Source organism: Neoarius graeffei, chromosome 3 (assembly GCF_027579695.1).
Source record: "Neoarius graeffei isolate fNeoGra1 chromosome 3, fNeoGra1.pri, whole genome shotgun sequence".
Classification (NCBI taxonomy): Eukaryota; Metazoa; Chordata; class Actinopteri; order Siluriformes; family Ariidae; genus Neoarius; species Neoarius graeffei.
Window position 1 is genome coordinate 67,030,539 of NC_083571.1, and position 9,562 is coordinate 67,040,100.

At 39.3% G+C, this 9,562-nt stretch overlaps 1 protein-coding gene across 3 annotated transcripts in view; it reads right to left on the reverse strand.

Annotated features, from left to right (window-relative positions):
* rnf24 (ring finger protein 24) overlaps positions 1-9,300 on the reverse strand; it is an 81,096-nt gene extending 71,796 nt beyond the window's left edge. For all 3 annotated transcript variants that reach the window (XR_009654330.1, XM_060917179.1, XM_060917181.1), the window contains exon 1: positions 9,004-9,300. The gene's annotated coding sequence lies outside the window, so the exon portion shown is untranslated. The remainder of the gene's footprint in view (positions 1-9,003) is intronic.
* Positions 9,301-9,562: the final 262 nt, after the last annotated feature.

The following is a 9,562-nucleotide window of genomic DNA, read 5'->3' on the forward strand; positions in this document are numbered from 1 at the left end:
TGCAACTGTTTATTATTAGAATTATTATTAGAATTATTCAGATTTTGTTTGCACAACATAAAGTGACATTATTTTTTGAACTGTTAAGGAGAAAAAAAGAGAAAAAAATAAATAAAACTAGACAAAAAAAAAAAAAAAAAAAAAAAAAAATATATATATATATATATATATATATATATATATATATATATATTTTTTTTTTTTTTTTTTTTTTTTCTGAATGAGAAAAGAAATAATGTGTTCATGAATAAAAACCAAAATGGAATTGAATACATGGGAGAAAATTTTTAATAAAAAGTACAGAAATCTTAAAAACAAACAAACAAATACATAAATATTTTAAAAAGAACAGAAGAAGAATAAAATGTGGAGTAAATGTTGACATATTGATGTGTGTGTATGTGTGTGTGTGTGTGTGTGAAAGAGAGAGAGAGAGAGAGAGAGAGACAGAGACATATAGATACTGCAATATAAATGCATTTTTATGTTAAAAATGCAAACAAATAAAAGATAAATTACTCATAAAAACTAAAAATAAATGTAACTAAAATGAGAAAAATTTAAATCTGTGAAAAGAAACATTTTACAATTTTGATGAGGAAGTGCAAATCTTTAAGACTTTAAGACAAGTGCAAATCTTTTATCCACTGCTTCCACATTCATTTTAAAAGGGTTTTTTTTTTGGTAAATACACGAAAAAGATCTCATAATATCTCAGAAGTACATTGTGGCATGATTTATCATGAGATCAAAATGATATCATCATCTCACACAGCCCTGACCGTCTCATTTCTCTCCCTCCCGCCTCCTTATGTTTTTTTTTTTTTCCTGCTTTGGCTGCAGCCACTCGAGTCGACTTCCAGTGACGGCGGAACAAAGGAAGCTCGCTGACTGTGGAGTGGAAATTTCCACTGTGAGCTCGAGCCCCAGCCCCAGCCAGAGCGACATGAACATTTGAAACCTAATCCAGCAGAAGGACAGCAGTAAAAGCCCTGGGGTCATCAGAGCTTCACACTTGTGCAACATTCTGGAGTAGTGCTGTAAATAATCCCTGCATTTATTTATAGTAAATCCAATAGCGTGTGTAAAGATAAACTGATATCATGAAGCTGATCTGTCGAACATCTCCAGGGTCTGGTACTGCTATTAAACACAGCTCTATCTGTATACCATCCCCTGTGTGTGTGTGTGTGTGTGTGTGTGTGTGTGTGTGTTTTGTTTTGGTTCCACAGGAATACAGGACTGTTATAAAAATCACATTGAACAGCAGTAAAAGTGAAACCAAAACCTGACTCTTCAAGTCTAATTAAAAATAGGAAACTTTTTATGAAAGCAAGGATCTCAGCTTTGCCCTCCTCCCCTCCAAAAAAATAGTTGCAGTGTTTAAGTACTGAGCTCCTGTATTTAGTTCAGTCCACTAAAATAATTCAAATCACTGATTCATGATTCTTTTATTTTAAAGTGGTCAGCGTAGTTTATTTGTTTGTTTATTTGTTTGTTCATCAGCAGTCACCCCGTCACCTGGGAATTTATTTCTACTCCATGTCTCAGGCTTACTTATTTCAGACAAATTATGAATTAGTCTAATGTCTTTAGTCTAATAAATTACTAATTACATGCGAGCAAACAAACTCAATGTCGCCTCACAGCAAGAAGGTCCGGGTTCGAGCCCCGTGGCCGGCGAGGGCCTTTCTGTGTGGAGTTTGCATGTTCTCCCCGTGTCTGCGTGGGTTTCCTCCGGGTGCTCCGGTTTCCCCCACAGTTCAAAGACATGCAGGTCAGGTTATCATGGGGCGGCCTTGGGCTGAAGTGCTCTTGAGCAAGGCACCTAACCCCCAACTGCTCCCCGGACGCTGTAGCCATACATGTCAACCTTTGGTCAATCAAACCTGTATAACCAACCTCCAAAATCTGTATTTCCCTTATAAAATCCGTATAAGATGCAAATTAAAAGAATTTACCTAAAATTTGAATGATAATTAACAATGATATATCCCAGTTACTTTTTATTCAATATTAATAACAATAAACCTTCAGAATGAATACAAAGCTCCAATGTTTGACAAAAACACAAAGTGTTATCAGCGTAGTTACGAAGGAAATACTTCATTGTTTGGAGACAGGTTTCATCGAGCGGCTATTATGCACGAGACTTCATATTAGCCACAAAGTCAGGAAAATCTGTTCGTAAAATTACGTTATAATGACCAAATACAATGAAAAGTATTTTTCCAGTCTCACCTGTGAAAGGTAATCCCATGTGATCTCGTTTGGACGGTAAACCTGTTGGTACAGTTAAACGCAGCACATGAATGAGGCATCTTTATTCTCGGCTACTGTCTAGACGCTATACCAGAGACGGTTGAAGAATCTCCACTTTGCCACATCCAATATGGCGGCGAGGATGACGTATGATTCTACGCAGAAGGCGGCGTCTATGTTTATATGTCTATGACTTCACGGTTGGTGGGATTCTCGCAATGCGGTGTGCGCATGATCAAAAGTGGAACGAAGTCTCGCTACCACAAGATAACGCGCGATTTCATAAGACTCTTTACTGGCTGTCTGTGGTGTACAGTACATTTGTAAATGTTATGCACTCTTTTATCATCATGGGAATTGATTATAGCTCTAAATAAATATTGAAGTTTTTTTAAAGAATCCGTATAACTTTATTTATACGCCCGTATACTACGTTTATTGAATCAAATCCGTATAAAATACGGACATTCCGTATAGATTGACATGTATGTGTAGCATAACTGCCCACTGCTCTGTGTGTGTGTGTGTGTGTGTGTGTGTGTGTGTGTGTGTGTGTGTGTGTGTGTGTGTGTGTGTGCGCTCATTGCTCACTTGTGTGTGCAAATGTGTGTGTGTTCACTGTTTCAGATTGGTTAAATACAGAGAAGAATTTCACTGTGCTTGAGTGTGCAAGTGACAAATAAAGGCTTCTTCTTCTTGGAATTCTACCATAAACAAACAAATAGGTAATTTGTGATTTGAGCTATTTGCACTGAAAAAAATCACACTGATTTGTGATTCTCTCAGTTTAGAAAATAAAACAATGCAAAGTAGAATTATTATTATTATTATTATTGGTAGTAGTGGTGGTTCGAATGGAAGAAGAAGTTTATTTTATTTAATAATTATTTTATTTTATTTAATAAAATCTATTTTTGGTCTTCATGTCACTTGGGAATTTATTTCTGTTCTTGGACTCAGATGTTTAGTTCAGACTTAAAGTCTCATGAAAAATACAAAATGTGACTTTTATAAAATGTGACTTGGTTCTGCCAAAAACAAACAAACAAACAAACAAACAAACAAACAAACAAACAAATAAAAAGTACAGAAGTCAATTTCATCCTTTTACTTTCTTTCAGTTCACTAAAATATTTTGACTCACTGATTTACTTTCCTTTTTTCCCCCATCGGCCCCTAGCTGTATTTTGTGACCTGGGAACTGATTCAGAATTGGGCAATTCCATATAAATGTCAACCTCACCATGCAAAAATAAAGCAACATGTAATACATCAAAACCACTCCCAGAGATATCACCTAGGCCTGTATTTTACAGATGTGAATAAGTTGAACCAATTTGTCACAAGAATTGTTCCCTTCGCCTTCACTACTTTAGCTAATGACACGAATAACTTTGATCATGTACAATTCTATATTATTGCCACAAGCCACAGAAATGTATGCTAAAATCCACAAAACAGCAAAACAATAGCCATCCTAAATATTATTTAAGAACTTTGATAGTTTTAGCTGATATTTAGAGAGTTTTTCAAAGGGTTATGGTGGTTAAATTGCTGATTTTCTAAACATATGCCATGTCTATTTCAGACGCATCACATCCATAACGGAATTTCGTCACATCCATAACGCTGACTTTTCCTTCCGAAACTCTGCATAAAATACAAAATATTTTAAACAAAGATTTTTTAAGATTCACCTTGGACCCCTTTATCAAATGGATATCTCCATTTCGACATTAGGTTTACGATTTCACAGAGTTTGATAAAAATGTACAGTCACCCAAGAAAAGTGATACTTTTTCTGTCACATCCATAACGCATCTTTTATTGGCATTTTCTGGCATGCCCTAGATGTACTATGGGAATTGTTCTTGTTCTATCACTTCTCCAGTATGGTACAGCCTTAAAATATGCAACACTTGTTTAAATACTGGGAGACAATAAAACATGCACTGGGTCATTTGTTGCCATTTTGAGTTCAAGTGTCACGTCCATAACGCTGGAATTGCTCAATTTTAGTTTGTTTCATTTAAAATATGTGATGTTTATTAAAGGAAAAAAAACAGTCCCCCCCCCCCCCCCCCGCGCGCGCGCACACACACACACACACACACACACACACACCCATACACGCCCACACCAAATAGTGGTGATGATAATTTTGGAAGGTTTTGCTTATCTGTTAAAAAATAAATAAATGAATAAATGAATGAATAAGTGCATCAAAATTCCACCTAGACAGACTTCCAATTTAAAAAAATGATGGCGCAGCACTTTAAAATAGGAAGTGGGTTACTGTGATTCTTAATGCTAAGTGATTAACTTTACTCAGAATCTGAATAAATGAATGGATAGATGGATGGATGATGTTAGATCAAAGGATGGATAAATGAATGGATAAGTGGATGAATGGATGGCTAGATGGATGGGTGGATGTATGAATAAATGAATGGATAAATAAATAGGTGGATGGATATTGGATCAGCGGCATGGTGGTGTAGTGGTTAGCGCTGTCGCCTCACAGCAAGAAGGTTCGGGTTCGAGCCCAGTGGCCGACAGGAGCCTTTCTGTGTGGAGCTTGTATGTTCTCCCTGTGTCCGCGTGGGTTTCCTCCGGGTGCTCCGGTTTCCCCCACAGTCCAAAGACATGCAGGTTAGGCTAATTGTTGGCTCTAAATTGACTGTAGGTGTGAGTGTGAATCGTTGTTTGTCTCTGTGTCAGCCCTGCGATGATCGGGTGACTTTCACCCATAGTCAGCTGGGATAGCCTCCAGCTTGCCTGTGACCCTGCACAAGATAAGCAGCTACAGATAATGGATGGATGGATGACGGATCAAAGGATGGACGAATGGATGGATGGATGGTGTTGAAGTGACGGTGTAACACCCTGACATGTTTCAGTTCCAAGAATGGAATGTGTTCAGGTATAAAAAGCACACAGTCATATGAGTGAGAGAGAGAGAGAGAGAGAGCCAGAGAGAAAGAGAGAGAGAGCGAGAGTGGTGTTTTGATCGCCAGTCATATCTCACTGTGCCTCGTCTCTGAGCTGAAACATTAACTCTCTCAGTGACACAAACACACTGCAGAAATGGCAGAGGCAGCTGTTCTGTTGCCCCTCGACCTGGATTCCACTTCACACAGCTCTCTCTCTCTCTCTCTCTCTCTCTCTCTCTCAAAACCCCTTCTCAGGCCATGTACCCTCACAAACACACCACCACATTAGCTTGTCTGTCATGATTGGGAAATTTTGCCTCATATACAGGATAGAGTTGGTTAAATTTAAATTTATAATATTTTATGAGTAATTTTAATTGAATAATGTACACACACACATAGCTATCACACTTCAATAAGGAGAAACGTACAGTTCTAATACACCATTCAAGATCCATCCATCCATCAATTATCTGTAGCCGCTTTATCCTGTTCTACAGGGTCGCAGGCAAGCTGGAGCCTATCCCAGCTGACTACGGGCGAAAGGCGGGGTACACCCTGGACAAGTCGCCAGGTCATCACAGGGCTGACACATAGACACAGACAACCATTCACACTCACATTCACACCTACGCTCAATTTAGAGTCACCAGTTAACCTAACCTGCATGTCTTTGGACTGTGGGGGAAACCGGAGCACCCGGAGGAAACCCACGCGGACACGGGGAGAACATACAAACTCTGCACAGAAAGACCCTCGCCGGCCACGGGGCTCGAACCCGGACCTTCTTGCTGTGAGGCGACAGCGCTAACCACTACACCACCGTGCCGCCACCATTCAAGATGTATAAAAATATTTTTATTAAAATTATTTTTTAATTATTGCATTTATTTTTTAATTATAAAAGTGAAGGGAAGAAATGACACAAAGTCATTTTTTTTACTTAATATTATTGGACTACATGACAAAACATGGATATAAATTCTTCAAAGATTAGGATACATTTGTTTATTCTGTCACCACAGGCTTGCTCACTGGGGATAGATTCAGGATAAAATTAGCTCATGTTTAAAGTCATTAAAATTCTGCAAAGCTGCTTTGCGACAATGTCTATTGTTAAAAGCGCTATAAAAATAAACTTAACTTGACTTATTTATTTTAAGTTTTTAGATTTGATAATTTGTTTATGACAAACAGACTTGTTTAAAATAAAAATAAAGAAATATTCACATGTAATGGGTAATCAAATTAGTATTTTTTTTTTTTATTCAAATTCAAAATTATTCAGTAATAATTATGACAGGATGAGCAACCATCTGAATTTTGGTCCAAAAACACAAAAATATCTGTTAGTGTTTTTAAAAAAATTCTATATCTAAAAAAAAAATGTTTGCCTTTTGTTGAAATACAAGCTCTTGTAAAAATATACAAAATTATTTGAAACAATTTAAATTATTGAAACATTGCAATTCTAATATATAAAACAAATATACTGTATATATATATATATATATATATATATATATATATATATATATATATATATATATATATATATATATTAAACAAATGACAAAATGGAGTTGTAGAATTGTTGTTTATGTACAAATTTAGGTGACCTTGCAGAACTTTAGTGAATCCTTGAAGCAAACCAGCTGTGAGTACATTTATTCAATCACTTGTACAAAATGGCTGCTGGATTCCGGTTTTCTCAAATACTGTTAGATATTAAAGATACAAAACAGAGATTTCTCACCTCTGTCTGTCTGTCACCTTTTTATGCTTCTGTCTCGGTCTGACAGTTTAGCCTCTTTGCCTGTCTCTCTGTCCAACATATCTGCCTGTCTCAGGTTTGTCTGAGTGTGAGACTCATTTCTCTATCTGTCGATCAGGTATATTTGTCTGTCTGCCTGTCTGTCTGTCTGTCTGTCTGTCTTCCACTACTGTATGTCTACCTGTCACTCCATCTGTCTGACTGTGAGAGTTGTTTCTCATTGTGTCTGTCTGTCTGTCTGTCAGCTTATTTTGTCTCTCTTTTTCTCTGTATGTTTATCAGGTTTTTCTCTCAGTCTGTCACAGTAATAACACTGCATGTGTGTGTGTGTGTGTGTGTGTGTGTGTGTGTGTGTGTGTGTGTGTGTGTGTGTGTAAAACACTGAGTTGAGGGAGAAAGTGTTGGACTCCCTGCCTCCATCATTGAGCTCATCTCATCCTGCTCCTGTTCTGACTGCCATGTCCCCAACATCACACGTCTCATTCGAACCGGAGAAAAGAACATGCGACTTACTTCAGAGTCTCATATCATCTCATTATCTTGAGCCGCTTTATCCTGTTCTACAGGGTCGCAGGCAAGCTGGAGCCTATCCCATCTGACTACGGGCGAAAGGCGGGGTACACCCTGGACAAGTCGCCAGGTCATCACAGGGCTGACACATAGACACAGACAACCATTCACACTCACATTCACACCTACGGTCAATTTAGAGTCACCAGTTAACCTAACCTGCATGTCTTTGGACTGTGGGGGAAACCGGAGCACCCGGAGGAAACCCACGCGGACACGGGGAGAACATGCAGACTCCACACAGAAAGGCCCTCGCCGGCCACGGGGCTCGAACCCGGACCTTCTTGCTGTGAGGCGACAGCGCTAACCGCTACACCACCATGCCGCCCTACTTCAGAATCATTAATTCTAAATAAATACGAGCTCTTCGAGGGAAATCTTCTCAAAGCTTTCTTCAATAGATTCTGCAGATAATTAAGGGTTCTTAGCTCATGAGTTTGACATCACTTCCTGAACTTAGAGTTGAGCAGACCATCTGGAGTTCTACAGCATCCAGGTGACAATAAACTGAAGAACTGAAGCAGGAGAACTATTTTTCAGGAATCTTCAGCAGAGCATCACAGCAAAAATCACAGCAGTGCATCTTCGTTATAAATCGATATGATTATCGAAAACAATCTCGCATCCTGATACAACATCATCATCAACAACAACAACAACAACAACAACAACAACAACAACAGCAACAATGTTTCATTACATTCTGGAATGATGCGCGTGGTGAAAGTGTCCTGAGCAGTGCGAGGAGATTACAGTTGCATTGAGATGTGTAAGGGCTGAGAGGTTTATGTCGGAGTTGTAAAACGCATTATCGACTGATGAGGCTGTAAAAGACGCTGGATGAATGAAGCGCTCTAGCAGAGTGAGTGACGAATCCGGACGGAGGGATGAATGGAAGAGGGAAAAAAACCATCCATAATATGTATAATGTTCCCAAAAGCATGCAGCTCATTACTCAAAACACATTTACAAGCAAGAAACCAAGGTACAATAACCGGAAGAACCGAGCGAGCCTGACTAGGAATGATGTTTTATGAGAATCATCAATGAAACTCAAAAACTAAAATGCATGATGTTCATCTGTGACCTGGAGCTTTTCTAGAAACAGGGTTCCTCAAAGGTTCTTCTACTTGGAATTAGTTTCTGCTGGGAATCATTTCAGGACCTTCCACCTTCTGAAGTCAGAATTGTGAAAGGATCTTGCACTCAAGAACTCATGAACACATGAACTGAAGAATAGCATACGAGATGAAGAAGCGTAGATGTTCGATTTGAAAGTGTAGATGTTGAGCAATACAGCGATCCTGCAACAGCAGAACCGTGTGAGGGAAATCAAGCTTAATGCATGCAGCAATATACGCGTAATAACGCGTAATAACGCGTAATAACGTGTAATAAGGCGAGCCTGGCACTGAAACCGCTTTTAGAAAACACACACACACACACACACACACACACCCCTACCTTTTTTCTTCTTCTTTTAGACTCCGTTCTTCTTGCGATCCAATGCTGTGTATTTAAAAGCCACCCTGTGTGTGAATCACGGACACGTCGGTCGGTGGGTGTGTGTGTGTGCGCGCGCGCGCTGTTAAACGTTACAGATAAGCGAAACTGCGCTCATCGCGTCACTTCTTCCCGAGCGCTTTAATGGTGTGTGTGTGTGTGTGTGTGTGTGTAGGAAAGTCGCAGCTCTCAGAGCTTCCTTGCGCTTCAGCAGCAGAGAGAAACACACGCACGCACACGCCCCTCAAAGACACACACGTGAGTCTCTCTCTCTCTCTCTCTCTCTCTCTCTCTCTGTTACGGTGCGACGACGACAGCGTTTCTGCACGTAGCGCGCGCGCACCGTCCCGCCCTCCTCTTCTGTATGCGGACTGTTAGCGGGAGCGCGCATGGAGACCGCGCCAGAGCGCAGGGAGCGCGCACAAGGGGTGGGTGGGTGGGTGTGATATATATATACAAAAAGTAAAATCTAACCAAGATTAAATATCTTAAATCAAGACAAAATATGCTTGTTATTTGT